The sequence below is a fragment of the Lycorma delicatula genome, chromosome 4 (assembly GCF_047948215.1).
Source record: "Lycorma delicatula isolate Av1 chromosome 4, ASM4794821v1, whole genome shotgun sequence".
Taxonomy (NCBI): Eukaryota; Metazoa; Arthropoda; class Insecta; order Hemiptera; family Fulgoridae; genus Lycorma; species Lycorma delicatula.
In genome coordinates, this window is record NC_134458.1 from 9245663 (window position 1) to 9270732 (window position 25070).

Sequence of the window (25070 nt, forward strand, 5' to 3'; positions counted from 1 at the left end):
TTTGACGATCCTGGTGGTGATCTAAACCTCTTTTAAACAATGTGACGAGGGCTAATGACCTTAGAAGTCCATGCCAATATAACAAAAAAAAAAAAAAATAAATAAATAAATAAAAATTCAAATAATAACAACAATAAGAATAACGATAACGTTAATAATAATAATGATAGTAATAAAAATAATAATAATAACAACAATATTAATAATTCTTCGGATAAATCCAACCCCACGTCCGTGCAATAATATCTATGCACACGTCCGGGGCGGGAAACGACATGTTACTTCGCTATCTGCACTTATGTCGATCAACGGGGAAATGGTCTTACTCAGGAACTCCCTTTGAAGTACGGGATTGGCGGTCCTGAGCTATCCGAGCTGTTTGCCGTTGTGGTGGGGGGAGGGGCATGACCGTGATCTGTTTTTCCGACGTTGGGTGGAGTGCGGACGAAGAGTACTCATCCCTCTTCTCGGTTGTGGAGCCGGGTTGAGGGTCGGCTGCTGTGAGCTTGCTTTATCGAAGTCTTGCTCCGTCTAGCGTGTGCCAGTCACTTCTGTCCTTGGCAGGGATTGTCCTATGGGTAAATGTATCGGAACTTTTACTGCTTTGTGTGAGCTCTGGTATGTTGGTGTCATGCGCCAGGCAGTACCTGACTCTCCGTCCCGAGTTAAATTTGTGGGAGGAGGCTGACTGGGGAAACCCAGGCTGGATCTACGATCCGGGACACGTCCAACCTTCTCTCCACCCGCACCTTGTGACATATTGACTGGGGAAGCATAGGTACATAGAAACAACAACTTCCATAACTTTCGTGTCAGTGAGTACATGTAAATCTTCGTTTTGGAGAACCTGTTTCTTCGGTAGCGAAGAGGAGGAAGAGTGTTGTGTTTAGTGATAAGGAAGAGTTTATAGTTCTAGAAAAAAGGATCGAACCGAGCTTTGACCTAAGAGTAGAGGATCTATTCCTAAATATTTAATAATAAAGAAAAAGGATGGTGACCTTTCTAAGATCGGCCCCTTCGTGATAGCTAGTGGCATCACCAAAGCAGCTGGAGGACCGTTTAATGATATAAGGAATACTAGGACGGATTATTTGTTGAAACCGTTAACGACTTACAGTCGTCTCGATTATTAAAAGCAAAGAAGATTGGATTTAACGACGTTTAAGTTGTACCACATGGTCTCTAAATACATCTAAAGGAATAATTGTGTGGAGAGATTTGCTAACTGCACCGAAGATAAAATTGTTGTTGAACTTTACGGACAGGAGTCATTGCATGTCGACGGCTAAACACTCGACGAATCGGAGAAGATCTAAATGTCCAGAGAAAATAAAGGCAGAATTTCATAGGCTTGATGTGCGTCCGTTCATCCCAACACCTTTGCGGTGTTGGGATGTCACCTTTGTCAGATGTCAAAAATTCGGACACACTACTGCGTTATGCACGAGGAAACAGATTTGCACGTGTGGCAACCCTTTGCACTCGGATGATCCGTGTAGGGACTCGCCGATATGTGTAATGGACAACATAGCGCAAGATCAACGAATTGTCGAAAATATAGGGAAGAAATTACGATTCAGGAAGTAACGACAGTTCAGAAACTCAGTTATTTTGAAGCTAGGAAAATCGTTCGTAGCAGAATTCCAAAGGCCACGACTTATGCACAGGTTGCTGCTGCTCCTGCAGTCACCGTCAAACCTAAGGACGTGGTAACAGAACTGACGCCAGTCTTAACAACATAGGTTGAAAGAAAAATTGATCAGAAATTAAAGAAACGAATATTCAGGGACAGCAGCCCAAAGTCGTCTAAAACAAAATCAGACCTGCCAAAAAAACAGTGTCTTACTTCACCCAAAGGCGAGGCAAATTCAAACAAAAATGATTAAACCTGAAACTCAAGTTCAGATTGAACAAATCCCAGCTCTGGGACCCGCAAAACCGGAAATACCAATCTTAGAAAATAAATATTTAATAATAATTACAATGGAGCCTCCAAAATCACAGAGGCCTTTAGCTGAGAAGGCGAGACACTCTGCAGCCCCAAATGTTCTTCCAGTTAGTACATCCAGTCTCAACTGTGATGTGCTTCTGGCTGTGCCAATGCAGTCTGTGTCATCTGATACCGGTGGCAGGAGATCCCCTGCGTTTTCCACCGGAGGAACTGAAGGATCGATCTCGGATATATGACTCCCCAGAATTTTATATCAAGTCCTTCAGGAAAATGGAGAAGAATAAGAATAAAGGATGGCCTAAAGGAAAACCAAGTCGATAGATTTAATCAAGAGAAAGATAAAATATCTTAATCGAGAATTTTATAACTAAATGAATTTTTTAATTTTTTATTGATATAGATTTTTGAGGTTTTAATATAAGTGTTTTGTGTGTGATGTTAAATGGCAAAGTCTTTTCACACCCTTGTCATACATCGTTTAATAAATTCTTTAATGTATATTTTAATTTTCAACACAGACAAGTTTTTGTTTTGAGAGTTTTGATTAATTTCATGAGAAATGGCTAGAAAGAATTTTAAAATGACAAGGGCCATTACACCCTTTTCTGTTGTGTTTTAGGGGTTTCCAATAACTATTGACAAGTCTATTTATATGCTCTTTTTTTTAAGAAACTACGCCTTGACTATGTCACCTGTATTCTATTTTCTGGGGAGGAAAAGATATTTTGTCTATTGACTTTGTTGCTAGCGTTTTTTACCGGGAGGGAATAACTAGTTTTTTTTTTGTGGAAGGGGCTAATGACCATAGCAGTCGATGCCCCTAAAGCTTCAAAAAAAGAAGAAAAATAATAATAACAATAACAATAATAATAATGCTCCGTATAATTTCAACCCCACTTCCGTGTAAAACATTTACGCACACGTCCGAGGCGGACAATGACTTCGTACTTCTGTACTTTCACTTAGGTCGGCCAAGGGGGAAATGGTCTTGTGCAGGAACTCCTTTGGAGTACGGGATTGGCGGTTCCGAGCTGGTTGCGGTTGTGCTTCTCGGTTTCGCTGTTTAGAGCGGTGGCGGGGGACATGACCGTGATCTGTTTTTCCGACGATGGGCGGAGTGCGGAAGGGGAGTGCTCATCTCTCTTCTCGGTTGTTGAGCCGGGTTGAGGGTGGGCCGCTGTAAGCTTGCTCTACCGAAGTCTTGCTCCGTCTAGCGTGTGCCAGTCACTTCTGTTCTTATTAGGGATTGTTCTGTGGGTAAGTGTATCTGAGCTTTTACTGCTTTGTGTGAGCTCTGGGATGTCGGTATCGTGGGTCAGGCAGTACCTGACTCCCCGGCCCGGGTTAAATTTGTGGGAGGCGGCTGACTGGGAAAACCCAGGCAGGATCTAGCCTCCGGGGCACGCCCAACCGTCTCTCCCCCGCACCTTACGACATATTAACTGGAAAAAAAACGTTTTTTTGGAACAATCTACTTTCACATTAGTTTTGGCAGATGGTCCAAACAAAACCACTCTTCTTGGAGAACCTTTGGCTTCAGACCCGAAGCGAAGGAAGAGTTTCGATGTTAGTGATAAGGAAAAGTCGGATCGAACTAAGTTTCGGCCGAAGAGTCAGTCAGTCATACCGAAGTATTTGGTTGTACGATGAAGTGAAGGAGATTTCACAACAGTCAGTCCTTTCGTAATTTCGCGTGGAATCACAGAAGCTGCCGGAGGACCAGTCAAGGAAGTTAGAAAGAGCTGTGTGTCTGTTCTTCGAGACTGTCAATGATTTACAGTCTTCACGGCTTCTTAAAGTTAAGAAGATCGGCGTAATGGATGTTGTGATTTCACCTCATGACAGGACTACTCTCTAAGGGAGTAGTCGTGTGCAGAACCTTATTAAACTGCATTGAAGAGGAAATAGTAGAAGAACTTTTCGAACAGGGTGTTGTAGAATATAGCCGATTGAATACTTGACGCAACGGAGAAGTTTCACCCTTTGCGTCGCACGTTCTCACCTTCAACAAACCAAGTATTCGGAAAAGATAAAGGCTGGTTTCCACAGACTTGAAGCGCGTCCGCTCATTCCGACTCCACTGGGGTGTTTCGGATGTCAACGGTCTGGACACACGGCAGTACGGTGTACAAGGCATCAGGATTTTTCTTATGGATCCAAAATCCACCCAGATCAACCGTGCAAGGATCCATCCATCTGTATGAATTGTCATGGGCATAACTTGGCAACATCGAGGAATTGCTCAGTGTACAAAGAAGTAGCCATCCAGGAGGCAAAGACACATTAAAGCCAAAACACATCATATATGAGCTAGCACCAGCCCTAGCGAATATGGTCGAAAGGATTCTCAACGAGAAACTTAGAATGCATAGAAAGTAGTTCTACACCGCACCAAAAGTTCAAGACGTAATTAAAGGAAAGACTACCAACCAAAGCAAGAACCTACGGTTAGTAATACGTGAAAAGAAAATCAGGAAAAAATTAAAAAAACCTCAATCTAATCTGAGAGAAGTTGAAATTCAGATAGAAAAAGTCCCAAATCAGGGAAAACGGAAAGATAATAAGAAAGTAAGTGACAGAAAAGAGGTACAAGTAAAAGTGGTTGTGAGCCTCCAAAGGAACAAAGAAAGCAAGAAAATTAAAAAAATGTAGGACTAGCGCCAAAAAAGTTATTTTAACTGAAAAAAGAACCGCCTGGCAAAAATACGTCTGCTCGATAACAGGACAGACAACTTCAGCAGAGGTATGGAACAAAGTCAAAGCGGTATCCGGTGGGTCAACTTACCACCAGGTTATCTGTATCAAATAAAAGCTCCTTGACTCGCCTTCGGACATAGCCGAGGAATTTTCGAGTCATTATGAAGCTGTCAGTGCAACCGATAATTATGATGATTTTATAAAGCACAAAGCTGTAACTGAAAATTATATATCGTTTGATACCCAGACTAATTTGTATTATAATGAAGAATTCAATCATGCTCTGAATTAAACAGCAAACACTGCCGCTGGTCCAGACAATATCCTATATGAAATGATCAGAATGCTAGATGTCATTGCAAGGAAGAAAATACTAGAACGCTTAAATCAAATTGTGATTTCTGGTATATATCCACGATCATGGAAAAAGCGATTATTGCTCCTATTTTAAAGAACGGGAAAAATCCCTTGGATGCGCAAAGCTATCAACCTATATCGCTTAGTTGCGCTCTAGGAAAAATTTTAGAACGCATGATAAACTTTCGACTCATGTGGATCCTTGAAAAAGAAGAATGGATTTCATCCCATCAAGCGGGGTATCGTAAATTTGACTCCACTCCAGACACGATGATTAATGTTCATATTGAATTGCTTTATAAATAAAAAGCATTGTGTTGCCGACTTTTACAAAATAGAGAAAGCCTTTGATACGACTTGGAGATACGGCATTTTAAGACAGCTACAACATGGGAAATAAAAGGAAGACTAGTAGTACGGAAACGGAGATACGAACGTCAAAATCCAAGATGGGGGACAGTTGGCCATCTTGGAATGACGTCACGAATTCAAGATGGCGGTGGTCGGCCATCTTGGATTGTGACGTCAGTGACGCTCGTAGCCCGTCAGTGTTGCCAACTTGATTTTTTTTGTGTCAGTGTTGCCAACCTGGTTATATATTTTGTATTATATTATTGAAGTAATATTTCAAAAGTTGGTAGCACTGTTGAACAGCTGTTGTGTAGCGGTCGGTTTGAATCAATAAATAACATTTAAAGTGTAAAAAAACCGGTTGTCGTCACCACCACCAACAACACCAACTGAAATACAAAGAAAAAAGTCCGTTACAATTCAAAAGAAAAACCAAATCAGTCCTACGTTACCGTATGATGGATTATAGCGTTGTTGTTGCATTTCCACACCACCCAGGAGGTAGCAACCGCGGCGCGTTGAGATTTTTTTTAACGAGTGAAATCTCTCCCCTAGAGGCCTACAAAACACTCGACTATACATCTTACGAAATGAAAATACGTCTTCATGATATTTCTTTACAAGATCATTAATAAACCTAATTGTGTGTGTCTTGTACAAATATGTGTTTGTAATCTTTTAAAATTGGTCTTAGATAGCAGATACCAAATTTTGTAATGTCGGTTTCTGGCAAGTATTGTTTAAGGGATTCATGATTGATTACAAGACTTACAGCTTTCATATTACAATAGTTATTTATTATATTTTCTATACCTAAATTATTACTAATAGTATCATTAATATTTTGAATTCTAATTGATTTAAAATAAACTGTTCATAATCGGATGTCTTTGTTTTTTTGTATTGTGCACGAAGGGCATTGATACTAATAAGTTCTTTCACTGTTTCTTTCAAATGAACACATTTTTTAACCTACAACACTTTATATTCTAAACTATAAATGTATAGTTATTTTCTGGATGAAATGCATATTTTAATTTAGCTATGTATCTGTATTTTATGTAATTAAATATACTTGACCAATCAAATTTATTATAGTCTATTTTATTTTCTGTTTTTAAAATCATGGCTGTTTTTTAGCATTGTTTGAGTTAAAAATTACCTTAAGTGCTGGTTGTAGTTCTTGGGTATCGGGTTCTTCTTGTTCGCCTTTGCTGATTGATATGATGTCTTTGTTGTCGTCGTAGTTGTTTGCCGATGCTTTTTGTTTTTTGATGTTTGGTTGTTGTCTGGAAGTACTGAGTTGAGCGTCCTGCATGTCGGGGTCTTGGAGTGGCGGGTGACGTCTGTCAACGGGCATTTTTCACTTAGAAACAAAAATCAAATACCACTAGTATATAAGGTGGTAACACCGACGACGACGACGATGATATGTGCAGTATGCGTTCAAGTCAAGCGACAGTGACGGAATGAAGAAAGAAACTAAGACGTACCCCCTCCATTCATACAAGGCCTTCGTATCCCCTCATACAGTGCCTACGCATCCGGTTGATCTCGAACATGTTTGAACAGGAAAACTACCATACTCAAACGACTATCTATAGTGTGACCTTGACGTCACACACACACACGTCACGACCAATAGGAACACAATCGTCTAAAGTGCCACACCCAAACCGCCGTTGAAGCCACGTGCCTGGTGTCAATTACGAGTAACCTTGAACATTTCTGAACAGTGTTTATAGTGTAATTCTAAGAAACGATTACGCATTCTCTCAGCAGTTTAATAGCGTAAGTAATCTGAAACGGCATATCATGTTACACAAAATGTTTCCTCATATCATCATGGGGATTCAGGAGCCCTACTGTATGAGAGGCCAGGTCCCAGGACCGCGAGGAGAAAAAATCCTACCTATGAATGGAGCTGACCATGTATGGGCTGCTACCTTTGAGGCGAACTCGGGACTAAGAGCGCTTTTAGTGTCACAGTACTTGACTGCGCACTATGTATGTAGTGAAATCAAAATTGGTGGGGAAAGCATCTTTGTTTTTAATGTCTATTGTCTATAGACAATAGACTATATAGACAATATAGACTATGTCTATTGTCAGTATCGTGACGCGCCAGGGGGATACATTGACGTGCTGCGGCAGATTGCCCGTACGTACGGAAATGCGAACCTTGTTATTGGAGGCGATTTTAATGCGCAATCGGCGCTTTGGTATAGCGATAGGGTGACTGACAAAGGCAGGGCATATGAGGAGACAATCATTGAGTCGGGTCTCAAAGTGCTGAATCAGCCTTCCAGGTTTCGTACCTTCGAGACTCTGCGAGGGAGTGCGAACATAGATGTGACTTTGTGTAATAGGCTTGCGTTGGTTAAAATTAGTAACTGGAGGATATATCCTGAACAGTTTAGCGATCATCGGATGATCGTGTTTGAATATTCTTTGGGACTTGGTGTGAGAGTCGCTCCCGCTGTTGAGGGACGAATTCTCACTCAAAAAGTGGATTGGAGAAAGTTCGATGAACTACTACAAGCCACTGATTGGGATGAGGGCGGTATTCTCCCGAACACGGTGTCGCGTATTCAGCTGCGGCTGATTAAGATAGCTGAAGCCTCGATGCCGCGTACACGAGGGACTTTGAAGTCTTTTGCCTGGTGTTCTAGCGATTTAGATAGCCTACGGCGGACGATGTATAAGGACCGAAAACGGTAGCAAAGGTGTAGGAACCCCGATAGGCGGGCTGCCTGTTAGAAACGTATAAACACATCAGGAGGCGATTCGTAAATACGGTGTATACGAAGAAACGTGCAGCTTGGCACAAGTTCGTATCGGATAATAGGGGGGGGGGATCCCTGGGGTGCAGTTTATAGGATAGTTATGAGTAGAAAAGTGAACGCGGAAGTATATACAACCCTCCGGGAGGGTGATGAATTTACGGCCGATGCGAGTAGCACCACGTCCTACACGCTTCGAGCCTTGCTGCCAGCGGACAGCGAGTTCACGGATGGGAATTTCCATCAAGAGCTCAGAGTGGCGATCCGGAACACGGGTCGCTGCTCTGACTCTGTCGGGGACTGGAGTTTAGATAAGGTAAGAGAGGCGGTTTTTTTCCTTGCCTAACACGAAGGCGCCGGGAATAGACGGTATTACCGGTGAATTAGTTAAGCGGTCGTGGGGTAGATTGCGGGACCCCTTGGTCCGACTTTACAATGAATGTTTGCGTCGGGGTGCCTTTCCTATGGAATGGAAAGTAGGCGATCTCCTGCTGATTCTTAAGTCTCTTGACTTGGATAGAGCAGTCGTGAAATCGTACAGACCGATAACGCTTCTCCCAGTGCTTGGGAAAGTACTCGAGAGACTGATTTCCAGCCCCTCGATGAGCTCTTCCGGGCTCGAGGGGCGTTCAGTGATCGGCAATTTGGTTTTAGGCGCGGTCCTGGAATCAGGTTCGTAGTTACTAAAGTTAGGGGTACCCGGTATAGAATGGTGCTCGGCATCAGTTTTGATATAAGGGGCGCGTTTGACAACAACTGGTGGCCGTCTAATTTAGACGGCCTGCTGAACGCTGGATGTCTGCGAGACATCTTTGAGCTGATTGTGAACTATTTTCGGGGTAGAGAGGTTCGGTTGATCATGGGTGGTGAAATGCTGGCGAAAGAGCCACGAAGGGTTGTCGCAGTGGTCTGTCCTCGGGCCGTTTTTTTGGAATGTAATTATAAACAAATTATTAACTTCGGATCTCGGTGAGGGATGCTCAAGCATTGCGTATGCGGATGACATACTGTTGCTTGTAGAAGGCGACACTTGGGCCGAAATAGAAACCAGGGCATGTAATGCCCTAGACGTAGTTTCGAACTGGTGCCACGAGGCTAAGCTCCAGTTCTCACCTGAGAAAAATAAACTGATCAGCCTGAAAAAGACGAAATCCCTTTCGGTGCGTCAGAACGTGAAGATGATTGTGTCCCGCTGCCATATGCGGAAAAAGTAAAGTACTTAGGTGTTTGGATTGGGGAATAACGTAGTTTCTCCCTCAATGTAGACTACCTTTGTGACAACGCGATCGGTTCCCTTGTTAAATTAAAAAGTGCCTGCAATAGAGAGTGGGCCTGGACGTCCGGGCGTGCCGGGTGATTTATCGTGCAGTATTTGTGGCAATACTGACGTACGCGTCACACTGCTGGAATGATTTAGCAAAGAAAAGCCTTTATCGAGGGAAGCTTTTGCGAGCCCAGCGCCTTGCTCTCATCACCGTGTGCAAGTCGTATAAGACGACTTCGACGGCAGCATTGCCAGTTATTTCGGGGGTAATCCCTGCTGATTTGTTAGTCATTGAACGTGCGGAAATTTATAGACGGGTTAAGAATGGCGAGAATAAGCGCTTGGTTTGTAAGGAACAGCGAGAGTTGACACTGAAAACTTGGCAGGCTCGCTGGAACGACGCGACCACTGGTCGAGTGACCTGTGGTTTTTTCCCTGACGTGGCAGAAAGAATGAAGTTGAAGTGACAGAATGAGGACCGTTATACCTCCCAATTTCTGACCGGCCATGGAAACTTTAATAAGAAATTGTTCGACCTCGGTCTTAAAGAGAGCCCACTCTGCGACGAATATGGAGTTAATGAGTCTAGCGCCCATGTGCTATTTGACTGTTTGAAATATGAGGTGGTGAGAGATTTCACTCGTAGGAAATATCGCGATGTAGGTGTAACTTTAGGACAGACCCGTGAAATGGTGGGCAGTAAGGCAGCGTGTAGGATTTTCACCGAGTTCGTACGCGAATTAGGTATCCTGCGCGGTTGAGGGCGAACCTGGTCTGTCTTATTTAGTCTGTAAGTTAGGTTTAAGACATTCATATTTTAGATTCTTAGTTTTAGCACTACCGCTGAGGCATGCAGGACGCAGGAAGATCCGGAGTAGACAACAGGTCGGGTTGCCGCATCACAGAAGACTTTTGAGCCTGAACGCTGAGGTAGTATTACATACCCGCGGGGAACACAACACACTATACACGAACACGCATAAACAACACTAATCGGACTAGTCCGCTAGTTCGAAGAAACTCCGCGTGGCTAAAATTAAACTATTCTCCAAGCCGGACCAACACACGAAAAAAAAGTCTTAGTAATAATTGCATGAACATCTAAATACACTCAACCGGCTTGGTCACACTTACACAAAATTCTATTCTATATTTCTGTCTTCCTTCCTATCTGGGACTCCGAAGCTATACGTGCTCGCTTTCGAACGAGCTCGGCTAGTTAGGAGCCCCTGGGGAAGTTTTTCCAAGCTTCTGGTCATGCTGAGAGGTACCTCCACGTTGTCTCTGCTGGGCAACGGCGTCTCTCTTCTTAGAGTAAAGTTAGGGCACTATCTTTGATTTGTTGAGTTTAGGCTAGCTACCTCTTTCTAAGCTAGCCACGTAAATGTAAATTCACGTAGTTTTTTGTGGCGAGTTTGACTTGATTTTGTTTCGAGGCGACGGCTAAACTTTGATGAAGCATGACCGGCGGATTTCCATTGGCGTTCGCTAGATGGGGTGTCAAACTTTCGGCCCAACGCGGGAGATCAGTCTCGTACTCAGGTACCCGGGGGTCGGGAGTGCGCACCGGGTCGAACGAAGTGACCCCAGAGGCCCCCTAGGGGGCGGATGCGATCTTAAATTGTGAGGAGGTTGTGCTTTAAGGTGGCTGAGTACACGCGGTGTTTGCGGGGTTAGCATCCATCCTGGCGGACCTTGGCCGTAGGCTTGAGGGCCCGGGTTGTGTCGGTAAGTCGGCCTGCACACTCGTGTGTAGTGTGTCGCAGTAGGGGTCAACTCACTAATACCGCCTGAACACGGGACAGTTGGGTAGCGGCGAACTCTGGGGCTACAGAAATTTCGCTAGACTAGCCTCTTTTAGCAACTCGGTTTTGTGTTGCGTGGTGGCAGTGAAACCTGCTACCACTACAATAGTTCTGGCTTCTTACCTCCGGAAAAGTTACCGGCGAGATTTAAAAAACATGCTATCTTGTTCGGTGACGGGTAGGAGATGTGAGTCCGCTAGTGCAGGCATCCCGATGAGTTCTCTGTGTGTAAAGATGGCTCCATCGGCGTAGAAGTGGGTCTCGTCGGTGGGTGCTTGGAAGGAGTTCCGGCACTACGACGGTTACTATGCACAGGTGCACCCCTGCCGGTTTGTGCTGTATGGGCAGCGGGGCAGGAAGAGAGTCGGCCAATGCAAGGAGTGTCGGTACGGATAAAACCCTCGTAAATTCCTAGCCAGATGAATTGGCGGTCGCTAGGCCGGTGGTGCTCAGGCGTCCTTCTCTTCCCTCTTATGGTTCGCGCTATAACCTGGGAAGGAGCAGTGGCTGCCATGTCTATGGTAATGAGTGGTGTAGCGGCTGAACATGCGCATTCAGATGGTAAACTCTGCGTACACCGAACTTACCCGTCCTACTCTGGTAGAGGACCATTTCATGTTAGGCGAATGTATGGTGCACCCCTTTAGGATAATATAGAGCCGGGCCTGTCTTCTCTCGCATGTATGAGTCTGGTGTGCCTTCAGTTTCGTGACCCTGCCCGGGTGATGGTCCGTGACCGGTGCTCAGGTATGGCAGGCCGGCGAGTATGCGGCGTCCGGGGGAAGCTGTGAGGACCCATGAGCCCTGGGACATCCTCATTGACTCCCTGCGCACGCTTTCTAACAACAGGTGCTTCCAAGGGCCCATTATGGGTAAAGTCTTTCAGAGTATTTGTTTTTTTCTGTCGCTCACTGCAGTCCTAACTTCTATCCTAGCCTTGTTTTATTAAACTCGTCTAGTATAAACTGCGATTCCGATTCTCGACTGCTTTTTCTTTTTTTAAACAAGGCTTGGACTCTAGTGAGGATCACTTACTACCTATTCAAGGATTTCGCTGCGGATTCCCCTTGTTTGTTTGGAGGACGAACAAATGGCTAACCCGAACCCGGGATGGTCGGGTAAGTGTGCGAAGCAGGGTCGACCGGTATCCGGCACCCTGCCTGTGGGCGGTAGCTCTCTTCTGCGTGTGGAGCGGGAGAAGCTTGACAAGTTGTGCTCGGATGTGGTTTCCGCGTTGGAGAACGACAAAGCTCGGAAGGTGAACCGAGAGACATTGCATAAGGTGGACAGTGCCCTCCGGGTCATTCGCTCCCTGTTCAAGAAGGTGTCTCTCAAACAGGCCAGGCTGATAGGGTTGAACTCAGGTCTTCAGCAGGCTTCGAAGGAGGCTGTCAACGGCATTCGGGCTCTGTTTACAGAGCTTAAGGATGCCGTTGTAACTGAGGTCACCTCAGCGTGTGCATGTACCCTCGGAAGTAGACAAGAAGGACTTTTCGGCAGCGATATTGTGACAAAATTCGCAATATCTGTCGAGTATCTCCGAGGAGGACTTCCGCAAGGAGTTCTCTGAGAAGTTCCGCCGCCACAGTCGTGCTCATGATGCGTCCACCGTGGAGGTAGAATGTACCCCTAGACTGAGAGACTTGCTTCAGAGTCGGGACTGTTGGTTCATCGGTTTCGGCTGTTGCAGGATAGTCGATCATGTAGCTCGGTTACATTGTTTTAAGTGTTTTGCGTTTGGTCGCTTGGCCAAACGTTGTTTAAGTGAGCCCCTCTACCACACCTGTGGCAAGGAAGGCCATAAAATGTGGGACTGTCTTGTTACGCAGGAGAGTCAGCTCACGTGCCTGAACTGCACTAGAGCCGACAAGTCTGGTGCTGATGGAAAGCACGCCACCACTAGTGTGGACTGTCCGGTCAGAAAGAGGGCCTACGGAAAAGAGCTGCAGCGAACTTCCTATGAATACGCTAAAGATAGGCTAGGTTAATATAGCCCGTTCCAGGACTTCCATGGATAACTGTGTGAGAATTGCGGAGAGGTAAAAGTTGGACATTGTGCTCGTTCAAGAGCCTTATTGTATCCGTAATCGGGTACCAGGGCCGCGTGGGGCAAAACTTTTGCATGTGAACGGAGCCGACCACATTTGGGCGGCCAATTATGTTGCTAATCCAAGGTTGAGTGCACTCATGGTGTCGCAATACACAACTGCGCACTATGTCTGCATCGAAATTAAATTCAGAGCGGAAAATGTTTTCGTGTTCAACGTTTACTGTCAGTACCGAGACCCGCCGAACAGATATATCGACGCGGTTAGGATGATTTATGGGGTATACGAAGGCCCGAACTTGATCGTGGGTGGTGATTTTAACACGCGGTCTGCACTTTGGTACGGCGACAGAGTTACCGATAGAGGTAGGGCGTTTGAGGAGGCATTTATTGAGTCAGGTTTCACTGTCCTGAATCAGCCTTCTAGGTTTCATACTTTTGAAACCCTGTTAGGTCGGGCGAATATAGATGTCACCCTTTGTAATTGGAATATCTTTAATAGAATATAGAATTAGTCAGTACATCCCGAACAGTTTAGCGATCACCACTTGATCAAGTTTGAAATTTCCTTGGGACCCGGCGAGAGAGTCGATCCCTCGTTTGAGGGAAGGCTTCTAACTCGAAAGGCTGATTGGAGGAAGTTTGATGAACTTCTGCGGTCTACGGATTGGGACGATGGTGGGATAACGCCAAACTCAGTGGCGCGAGTCTAACAGCGGTTGATCGGTATTGCGGAAGCTTCCATGCCACGAGCGAAAGGAACGGTTAAGTCCTATTCTTGGTGGTCTGGCGACCTAGATAGAATGAGGAAAGAAATGTACAGGAATCGAAAGCGATTCCAGCGGTGTCGAAACCCCGAAAGGCGTCTACAAGCTTAGCAGACGCCAGTTTGTGAACACGGTGTTCACTAAGAAACGTGTTGCATGGCACAAGTTTGTTATGGACCATCGAGGTGATCCTTGGGGCGCGGTATATAACGACGCGCTTAAGAAAAAAGTCAGTTCGGAGGTTTCTTCTACCCTTCGTGCGGGTGAAAAAGACTGCGGTCTTTTTCCTGCCCAACAGGAAGGCGCCAGCCGTTGATAAAATTACGGGCGAGCTTGTTAAGCGAGCATGGGGTAGGCTGAAAGACCCCTTGGTTAGACTGTATAACCGTGTCTTTCCCGGATGAGTGGAAGGTCGGTGATCACGGAATCGCTTTCGGTACGGAGAAATGTTAAAATGGACGGGGTCCCTACTCCGTACGCGGACAAAATTAAGAATTTAGGCGTTTGGATCGGTGAAGATGCAATTTTTTCCGTAACGTTAGCTACCTATGCGATAACGCGTTATGCTCGCTCATCAATTTGAAGAGCGTTTGTAATAGAGAGTGGAGCCTGGGTGTCCGAGCGTGCAAAGTAATTTATCGAGCGGTGTTTGAGGCTATTTTGACTTATGCGTCTCATAGTTGGGGGACTTGTTGCGAGAAGGACGGTTCGTGAAAAACTGTTGCGCACCCAGCGCCTTGCGCTTATCACAGTATGTAAGTCGTATAAAATGATATCTACTGCGGCTTTGCCTGTGCTGTCAGGGATGATTCCGATGGATGTCCTCATAATTGAGCGTTCGGAACTTTATCGGCGAGTGAAAAATGGTGAGCGTAAGAGTGTAGTTCGGAAAGAACTGAGAGGGTCACGTTTGAATTCTTTCCTAGTGTGAAAGATCGAATGAATTTGAAGTGGCAGAGTTGGGATCATTTTACCTCCCAATTCCTGTCGGGCCATGGGAATTTTAATAAAAAGCTGTACGACCTCGGACTCAAACAGAGTCCGCTCTGCGGCAAGTATGGAGTCGACGAGACTAATTTGGATGTTTTGTTTGACTGCGGAAAATACGATGTAGTTCGTGAGTTAACGCGAGAGAAATATCGAAACATCGGAGTGAATTTTGGACAGGCCCGCGAAATGGTGGGCAGTAAGGCAGCGTGTAGGATTTTCACTGAGTTCGTCCGCGAACTGGGTGTTCTTCGCAGTTGATGGCGGTTAACCATGGCCTGTCATTCTTAGTTATAAGCTTAGGTTAAGTTATTAATATTCTTAGATTATTAGTTTTAGCACTACCGCTAAGGCAAGCAGGACACAGGATGTCTCGGAGTGGACGACAGGTCGGATTGCCACATTACAGAAGACTTCTGGCCCTGGACGCTGTGGTGGTATATACATACCCATGCGGGACATAACATATTGTACTCGGGCACGCACATACAACACCTATCGGACTAGTCCGCTAGTCCGAAAACACTCCGTGTGGCTGACATTACACTCATCCCCAAGCCAAACTAAAAAGGTCGACGAAATTTTTATCTAAAAGACCGAATTTGTCAATTTTAACCAGAAACGGGGTTTCGGAAACTCGCGCAAGCGATTCGGGTTTTAGTTTATCTAGTGAGTTCTAAAATTGTTTTGAAAACGGTAGTGATAAAATTGTTTTAAATTTTGAGAGAGGTTGAGTTATTTAAAAAATCAAAAAATCTGTTAAAACAGAATAAAAATTAGTATAGGCGATTTAAACATTAAAATACTTCATGATGCTTAATAAATACTTATATTATTTTATTAAGGTTTGTTAAAAAAAAAAAAAAATTAAATAATGGTAATACAAGACTTGTAATTGTAACTTTATATTTGGCGTGACAAGAACTGTCACAAGAAAAATAGCTTATATTTAACTTTTAATTTTAACCTGCAAAAGTTACTTACTTTTTCACATACTAACTTCAAAAAGTTATCCATGAAAAAAATTTATATTTACTCAGAAGAAAACGTTATTTAGACAAAAGGTTTAAGTTAATACAGAAAAATTAGACCTTGGAAGGATTTTCAGTTTTTTTAGTTACTGCATATTTAAAAAAAATTAAAAAAGTGAAGTCAATGTACCACCATATTACTTGTGCGTGCGTGTATGTGTTTGTGCGCCCACACATACACACACACACACGCACTCGCGCGCACATAAACTTACGTATGGATTTTTCGTTATTTTATACCTAGAAGAATCGAAATACATAAAACAGTTTTTTATGTTGCATTCTATTTTCGCAAAAGTAAAAGGGAAATACGAAGAGTTTAGGGAAATTTCATCATCAAAACGGGAGAAATTGGATTTCTGGTAGCAGGAGTAGAACCGGTCAATAGATCCCTTGTAGCACTTACATTATATTCCGTAGTTGTGGTCATTAAATAATTTTTCGTTGTGTGATTTTAGTTGTACAATATTTTTCGCTATGTATTTTGATTTTTTTAGTGATTTTATCCGTAAAAACATAGTCTACCTAAATTTTAAATAAGGTATGTTATTTTTATATATGTATGTACACATTCACACACAACAAACATACAAATAGTCGTTCATTTATATGTGAATGTAAGAATGCGCATATTTATATATATATATTTTTAAACGGATATTGATCTAGTAGCATACATTAATATCAATAATTATCTATAATTAAAATAATGCTGATTTCAGTTATAAAAAATAATCAGTTTTGTACACAAACATATTGCTGTGGCCATTTTATTCAAACGATTTATCAACGTTATTATTTTGCGACCTGAAGAATTGTGGATCCCAGTTTAGATAAATTTAAAAATTTCAGAATTTCGGGTATATATATATTTGTACACATGCATACATAAAATTATTAAAGATGTGGTAATAAATAAGTGTGCATATTTTAAAATGTTACGTCTATTACTTTACGTTTATTATTGCTATTGTTTTGTTGTTATTATTATAGCTATTATTATTAAAAATAGTTGATAATTATAAAAATGGTAGTAAAAGAATTTAATTAAAAAAAAAGTTATTTAGTTAAACAAAAACATGTTCAATTGTTCGAAGCTCAAGGTAAATTTAAAAAAAAAATTCACTAAACGAAATAAAAAATCGATCAGATTTTTTTTGTCAGTTTATATTTCTTAATAAATTAATTTGTTGCCATATGGAACACTGTTTGCACTATCAAAAATCAGCAGCAATTTTTTTTGTTATTTGTTTATTTAACGATTAATGTTCCGTTTTTATTTTAACCGATTATAACGCACACCCTAAAAAATTAAGACCGCGATTATTCCGTTTTTAATTTTCATAAATCTCTGCATTAATGCTATAATCAGCTTTTTTTGTGTATACATTCGATAGACGTTTCTCGTGAAATTTATCTGCTTTTTTCTAATAACTGTATGCGCGTGTGAATTTGTATATATATTTATTGTGTTTACGCGCGCGTGGTGTAGTATAGTATCAGAAAAGGAACTGGCCTGTTATATTCTAAATTACTATTAACAGCTAATTATTCCTACACCGGCAAGAGTTTCTGTACACTTAAGGTTAAATTCATGTTTATATTGACCTTACTTAACGATAACTTTTGCTGTCAGTCGTTCGATCGGATAGATTCCTTTTGAGCCATCACTGATGTACTGATATTTCAATTTCGACGTGTTTGGTAGTCGTACGTGTTCGATTACATAGTTTGGTATTTTAATTTTTGTTTTCTTTTACCGTCTTTATCCGCTGAACTTTTCTGCTACCGTATTTAATGATAAAATACAATACATTGTTTAGTGTCATGAATTTTTAAGTTTTCCACAAACTTTATTTTTCTCTGATTCGTTTTAAAACCTTTTCATTTCGAGTAATCTGTTTAAGTTTTATCTTTTCATCGAAATTTCACCCTTCTTCAATAATATTCTTATAATTCCAGCATGCTTTAATTTACTAGAAACTTCTACGCTCAAAACATTAATTAAAGAATTATTAAAAAGGAATCAGATTTTCAAGTTTAGAATTATCTCCGCAGAAAATCTTGAATTGTGCTAACCGGTAATGTATTTCTTCCATTTCAGATGTTACTTACTTTTTTCTATCCAAATATTATTGTTAATTTATTTTTATTTTTTTAATTTTCGAAACACTTGATAATATTACTAGGTTCTGATTGCAGAATGGCTATAGTAGTTGAAAACTATGTGCCCTATATTGTAGTCAAGGAGGCATAAATTTCTATTCTTTTCTCTCTGGCTAAGTTCACGAATAGTTGTGGCTACCGGTCGGTTACTCTGCAGGAAAAAAATAAGAAATGAGATTATTATTGTTAACGGTTTTATTGTTGATTTTCACATTCTGCACTATATTGAGGCGTGGAACATGTAGCACTAATTATAAAAATATTCAGAGTGTAAAGTTATAAGGTATTACAAATTTTAATCTATTATAGAGCGATCTTTTTATCGAATCTGTGACTGCCGTTCAAAGGCAAACGATGAAACTGTTCGATTCTATATTTGAACTTACCGACTGAAATTCCGAGGCCGTTCCATGTTGCGAGTTTATTGTCGTTTTATTTCAATTTGGAATTTTAGTTGTGATGTTACAACTAATCCTCAGAAATCCTCAGAAAATTGTTTGCACATAATTAATGAGCGTATTTAAATTGTGATTTTGATTTTTCATCTCGAATCAAATCCTAAAGATTCTTCTGTGCGACAAATCTAGATTTAGAAACAAAATGAGTTTTTGTTTCGGTTCATATAACGGGGTTTCATCGTATGTTTTTTAAAAAAATATATAATACGATTACCTAATATCGGGTGTGTTCTGTTTTTGTAGTGTTTATCGATCCGATTACTTTATATTATTATTAGTTTTATTAAATATGTTTGGTATTTTATTACATTTCTTTATTACACGTTTTCTAACTCGTTATACGTATTCGCGTAAACGAGATTAAAATCTTAAAAACAAAAAAAACCTCAGTAGAAATTTCTACTGTATCTGTATAATACAAAAAGAACCGAACCGCTTGATCCAGAATTACATTATTTAGATGAAAAAAAATTGTTTACGCGTGAAGAGAAATTAGGGATTTAAAAGATTATTTGTTTTTTAAAAAGTGCAGAAGGATAAGAATGAGATTTTCAAAAAAACTAATCTTCTCTTCAAGAAAATGGCGATTGTATCGTGTAATTAAGTATTTTAGTCGGCGTATTTTGTATAAAGGACACGTGCAGTTATTTGCAATTTCTAGGTCGTAAGAGATAGATGTAGGTCAAAAACGTTTTGTAATCCCTTTTATATTCTACATAGTTTACAAGAAGAATTTAAAATAGAAATTTATCTCGTTTCCAATAGCAATAAAACAAAAATTTCAGATAAAGAAATGAGTTACAGAAGTGTTTGATTTTGCCTAATTTTTTATTTTTCGATAAAACCCTTACTTGTGTGCTTTTTCACATTTCACGGAGTTTCGTTTTATGTTGTATTTAAATTAGAAGAAAAGATTTTTAATCTTAAAAAGAAAAATAAATAATGATTTCTTTTTCCGGTGATATTTATGAGTTTCTGGTACTCCTCAATGCATTTAAATCTGAAAAAACGGTCTTACGTACGCGCGTGTATCCTAATAAATCATATTAATTTATTATAATTGTAGAAACAACAACCGACTTGATTAAAATGTGGAATAAATATTATATTTTACCAAAAGAGAAATACAAAAGTAATTAATTAAATTTTGGGCACAATAGATCGAACAACTTTTTAATTAACTTAAGCCGGATTCTGAATAAGTAACTCGTTTTTATCAAAGATAATCTACAAAGCATCTGAAACACACTTTATAGTGATTAAACGCGTTATATCCTTTACTGAATTCTGGCGGTATGTTTAAAGTTCTGTTTCACGACAGAAAGGGATACATTGAGTTGCTTTTCACAATTTTTCCGATCTTTCATACGGGTTGTGACCAATGTAAAACAGCTGAATTATTAGAGGCACCGGTAAGAGTTTCTTTCTATGAGAATAAAGTCTGTAAATGTTCAGCGGTTTCTACGGTGAAGAGAATGAAGGTAATTTTCATTTTGGTAAGTAAGGCGTGCTGATATACGATAATGTGTGCTAAGTGGAAAAAAATGGATGGAAACTATTTTACGCCTCAGTTTTACTAGTGGCATATGATGATTATTTTTGAAAATTTCTCTGTCTTTTTGGGAGCGACTTGTTTCAGGATAATACAAGTATTAAAGTTATGACACACACATTACATGAATTAAAAACTTGGGTTAGACTAACACCAGTCATTTACGATTAATTCTTAATTTTTATAAATACATTTTTGAATAACTGATGTAATTTATCCTACCCCTAAAACAGTAAACATAGTACCCAAGTAAGTTAAATTTTGGTATAATTTAAAATAAATTATCCTCAAATTATTTTTTCATATTCTGTAGATATTTTACATTTTTTTCTTCAATTATCGTCATTCTTAATTTACACTATAATGAAAAATATAATCAGAAAATACAAAGTTAAAAGCAACGAATTTAAGAACAGACTTGAATTTTGAAAAAAAGACGCGGAGTGTTATTACGTGACTTTTGAGACAATGAAGAGCAATCGTCATCGAATCAAGGAAAGTTTATTATAAGAAACTTGATTTAAAAAATTAAATAATGGAAAATGTAAATTACAGTATTATTAAGTACGTGAACGATATTCTTTTTCATACGAGGGGCTTTGACAAAAACCATAAAGCTATTACTTTAACATCGTTCTTGCTCTCCGTTTCGCGACCCACAGATCAATAAAAATGTTAAACCGAATACTGTGTTCAATTTATTTTTGGCCTATTCTTTCCAAAAGTTTTTTGCAAAAATCTTGCATCGATAATTATTTTATTTTCTTACTAGTCGTACTCGGGATTATTTTATATTCCTAATATTTTTCCGTTTAAAAAATATTCTTTCTTAAGTTTTCAACACTGCTTTTGTTGTATCTCTTCCTAGATTATCAGATCTACATTTATTAAATATTTCAATAATAAAGGCTATTCGATCGGGCAAAGCATGTCTACTTGAATTAGCGATTCATCTACCAGATGAGTAAATGAAATCAGAGCGGGGATTTATAGAATAATTTTTTTTCATTCTTGACACTTCGGCAGCCTAAATGCGAGATGGCTACCGACTACATTGCTGAGATTAAGCGTTTTAACTTTAGAGAGAGCGTAAAGACTGTTTTTCTCGATTCGTCAGATGCCAAAATCCAGTTATACGAAGTACATGTGTGTTTATTCTTCTGTTTGTACTGAAACGGGCCAAAACCAAACCTTAAAGCGGAGAACGCTTAAAATATATTATATCGCTAAACTAATCGCTCTTTAATTGTGTACAGGTGTCTCGCGAAGTAACGGAAAGAATTTCAGGAAATGTTCTACAAGTAAAGATAAAGAAAAAGGTTGTATAAAAATTGATCCGGAAACGCTCCGTTTTCGAGTTACTCGCGAAAAATTTCCTCAAGATTATTTCTGGTCCAAGGATAAAATGAAGCCGAACTGAAATTCGTGGAACTTATATTAAGGGGTATATTTAATAGTTTAATATGGTTTGCGACTTAAAAAAAAGAATAAAACAGGTGTTAGAACTGTACCGTCTGTAATTTTTGAGAAAATTATTGTAAAATCAAAATATTTGTGTCGTAAAACAAACTTTTTAGGTTTTATGTACAATAATTTCATTAAATCGAAGCACAGTTTAAGAAATTTGACTTTTATAAAAACAAAACAAGCCGAAGTGTGCCAGAAATATATTTTAGTTTTAAACCAAAACAAGAACGATTTCAGTAATGAAAATTATCTAGAATCAATATCAGTAAACATTTTTCTTTAATTTTACATGTGTACATATTCTGAAATTTTTTCAGTTTCTTTGAGAGATCTACGTATAATTAATGATATTAATAACAATTGTATTAGAACACAAGATTATTCATTATTTCTGTTAACTTTTAACAAAATATTACGGTGTTTATAACATGTATTATATTTTTTATTTTAATACGGTTTGCGAAAAAAATAAGAACATGTATATAAAATTTTGTCGATAAATAATTTTTTAATTACGTTTCGTTACCAAAATTTCTATCTTAAACGTTTGGGTTTACGATACGTAGTCATCTGAATAAAATATTTATTTACTGAAAGAATATTCTTCATATTACAGCGATAGACAAAAAAACGATTTTTAATATTTCTCTAAGTGTGATACCATTTCATGAATTGCTGTTTTGCGTAAATTACAGATCTGTAAATACAATTTTTCTGTCACCCTTAGTTTTAAATAAATCACGCTTCAAAAGAAAAATAAGGAAAAATATAGTTAAAATCTGTAAAATTTATTATTTTGCATGGCCTATAACTGTGTTAGAATGATTTCGCTGATGCGAAATCTTTCTTTCTTTTATAAATTGCTTCAAGCACATTTCGAATCAATGTCCAACAGTAATCGGCTAGCACGTTAGTATTCCATTTCCCTTTATACCCTGGAATTTAGAGGTCAGGGGGAAACCTGGCCGCTCACAAGCGGCGAGGCAGTGTGGCGCGAGCCGCACTGTCGGACCGTGTGGGAGTTCCTCGATGAGGTTGCTATGTTCAACCGTCATCGTTAATTTTAAGGGATTATTAAATGTAATGTAATTGGACTCCTACAGCTCTGCTGCTGGAAACCAACCTTGGTAATAGGGCTGGCCATCAGCCAAATCAGCTCCAAGCGCTGTTAAATGGTGGACAGGTACTAGCTGGCATACAGGGACCGAGGCGTGGCAGCCAAAATTGCTGTCTTTTTATTTTATAGACGTATAGTTTAAGTTGTTACAAGGGGTGCGCCTCCCCGATCTAGTTTTATGTTTGACAAGTGAGCGATTAGGACACTTAAGCGGGTGCTGTATGGCACCCTGCTTGATTCGCTCACGCACGTTAGGTAGCTCACTAGGAGCTTTTAGGATTTGGGTCGCTAAACCGTTCTGAGGCACAGTAGCCGTTCTTGGCACGGAACATTTGGTCTATGCTCTAGGGCGACCGAATGGGGTGGTGGTGGGAGAAATGCCAGCTAACCAAATTCCCTTTATAGCGGCTTTCCATCACCAAAATGTCTTGGTGGAAACGTTCATCGTGTTCGTCACTTACGTCTCCGAGGTTGTCCAGGAAAAAATCTAGATGTGAATAAAGGAAATGTATTTTCAAAGACATATTAAATCCCATAACTCTGTATGAGGTAACAAGTTGATTAATAATATCGCGGTAATTGTCGGATTTTTGTTTGCCGAGAAAATCTTTGCAAACGTCCTTAAATGAAGCCCAAGCTGCACTTTCTACATTATTTAACATTAAGTTAAATACATCATCTTTGACCAACTCCCTTATCTGAGGCCAACAAATATTCCTTCTTTAATTTTTTCTTCATTTACATTCGGAAATTTCTGCCTGATGAACAAAATTTCGGGATTATCCTTATTCATTGCTTTTAGAAACTGTTTCAGTAGTCCTATCTTGATATGGAGAGGGGGTAAAAATATTTTTTGGAGTTCAACTAAGGTCTTAGGAATAATATTTTTCCCATTTGGAGTTAAGTTGTCTCGTTTCTTCCACTCTTTGGTAACATAATGTTTATCACTAGCTCGGCTGTCCCATTCGCAAAGAAAACACATGCACTTAGTATAGCCTAACTGCATGCCTAAGAAAATAGCTATAACTTTCAAATGACCACATATGTTCCAGCTATGTTTTTTATAATTTATTTTTTCAAGAACGTCTTTCATCACGTCGTATGTCTCTTTCAAATTAATACCATAAGCGATTGGTATCGAAGGATATTTGTTACCGTTGTGTAGTAGAACCGCTTTTAAACTATACCTGGACGAATCTATGAAAAGGCGCCAGTCCTCAGGTTTATGAACTTGTCCTAAGTGTAGCATAAGCTCATAAATATTTGTACAATAAACAAAATTTTTTTCATCGATAAAGTACTGAGAAAGTTCTTTTTGTCGGCTTTGAAAGCCCAAAATTTTTGTATTTTTTGAAGTAATTCCAACCTTGCGGTCTTGATCCTAACAGTTCAGTTTGATTTTTGGTAAATTTAAATCCCCAACCAAATGATTTAATTCACCTTGTGATATAATATATTGACAAAATATTGTGGTTAATTGGAAGATAATTCAAAATCAAAATCATTGTTGTTTTTTTCAGTACTGCCTGATTCTTCACCGCTGCTTTCGAAACATACATTCGCAGGTGGCTAAGGAACTGGAATAATTTCACTGTAAGGTATAGGCCTGATTGCAGATTGCAATGAAGGATATTTTACAGTATATTTAGATTTTTTAGAAATTCCAGACACAATTATTAAACAAAAGTAACAATGGGTTACATGATCCTTTGGTTCACGCCAATCTATAGGTACACCAAATGACAAAGTCTTCCGTGTACCTTTCAGGCATCCTGTTAAATACACAGAACAATTAGTGCATACTATATGAGGAGTTTGCATCTTATCCTGATTACCAATTTTACACTGAAAGTACAAATGAAATGCTTTTTTAATTAAAAGTGAAACGTTTTTTCTATTTGATTTCACGGTACACTCACCACGTACATAACAAAAGGCATCCACATCATTTACACAATTTCGAGGCATTATGACACTGCACTGTTAACAAGCTTAAGACAGCAATAAGACTGAACAAAATTAATTCATTCCTGAATCCAGTACTTAATACAAACAACACAGCTGTGTTTTCAGCTACATATTTTGACCTGCACAGACATGATTAATCTTGTCCATGAAGGCTCACTCTTCAGTATTAGATATGATGTCATAATATGTGACTATGATATGACTCATATCATACTTTGTCTAGTATTTTTTATGTGTAGCTTACAAATTATGTTAACAAAGTTAAACAATCAAAAATGAGCTAACAAAATACAGTACAGGAG

General features: G+C 39.8%; 1 protein-coding gene across 1 annotated transcript in view; it reads left to right on the forward strand.

Moving 5' to 3' along the window:
- The first annotated feature begins 16447 nt into the window (after positions 1 to 16447).
- The window catches only part of Rbp (RIMS binding protein), a 453814-nt gene continuing 445191 nt past the window's right edge, over positions 16448 to 25070 (forward strand). The window contains exon 1 of the mRNA XM_075364347.1: positions 16448 to 16581. The gene's annotated coding sequence lies outside the window, so the exon portion shown is untranslated. The remainder of the gene's footprint in view (positions 16582 to 25070) is intronic.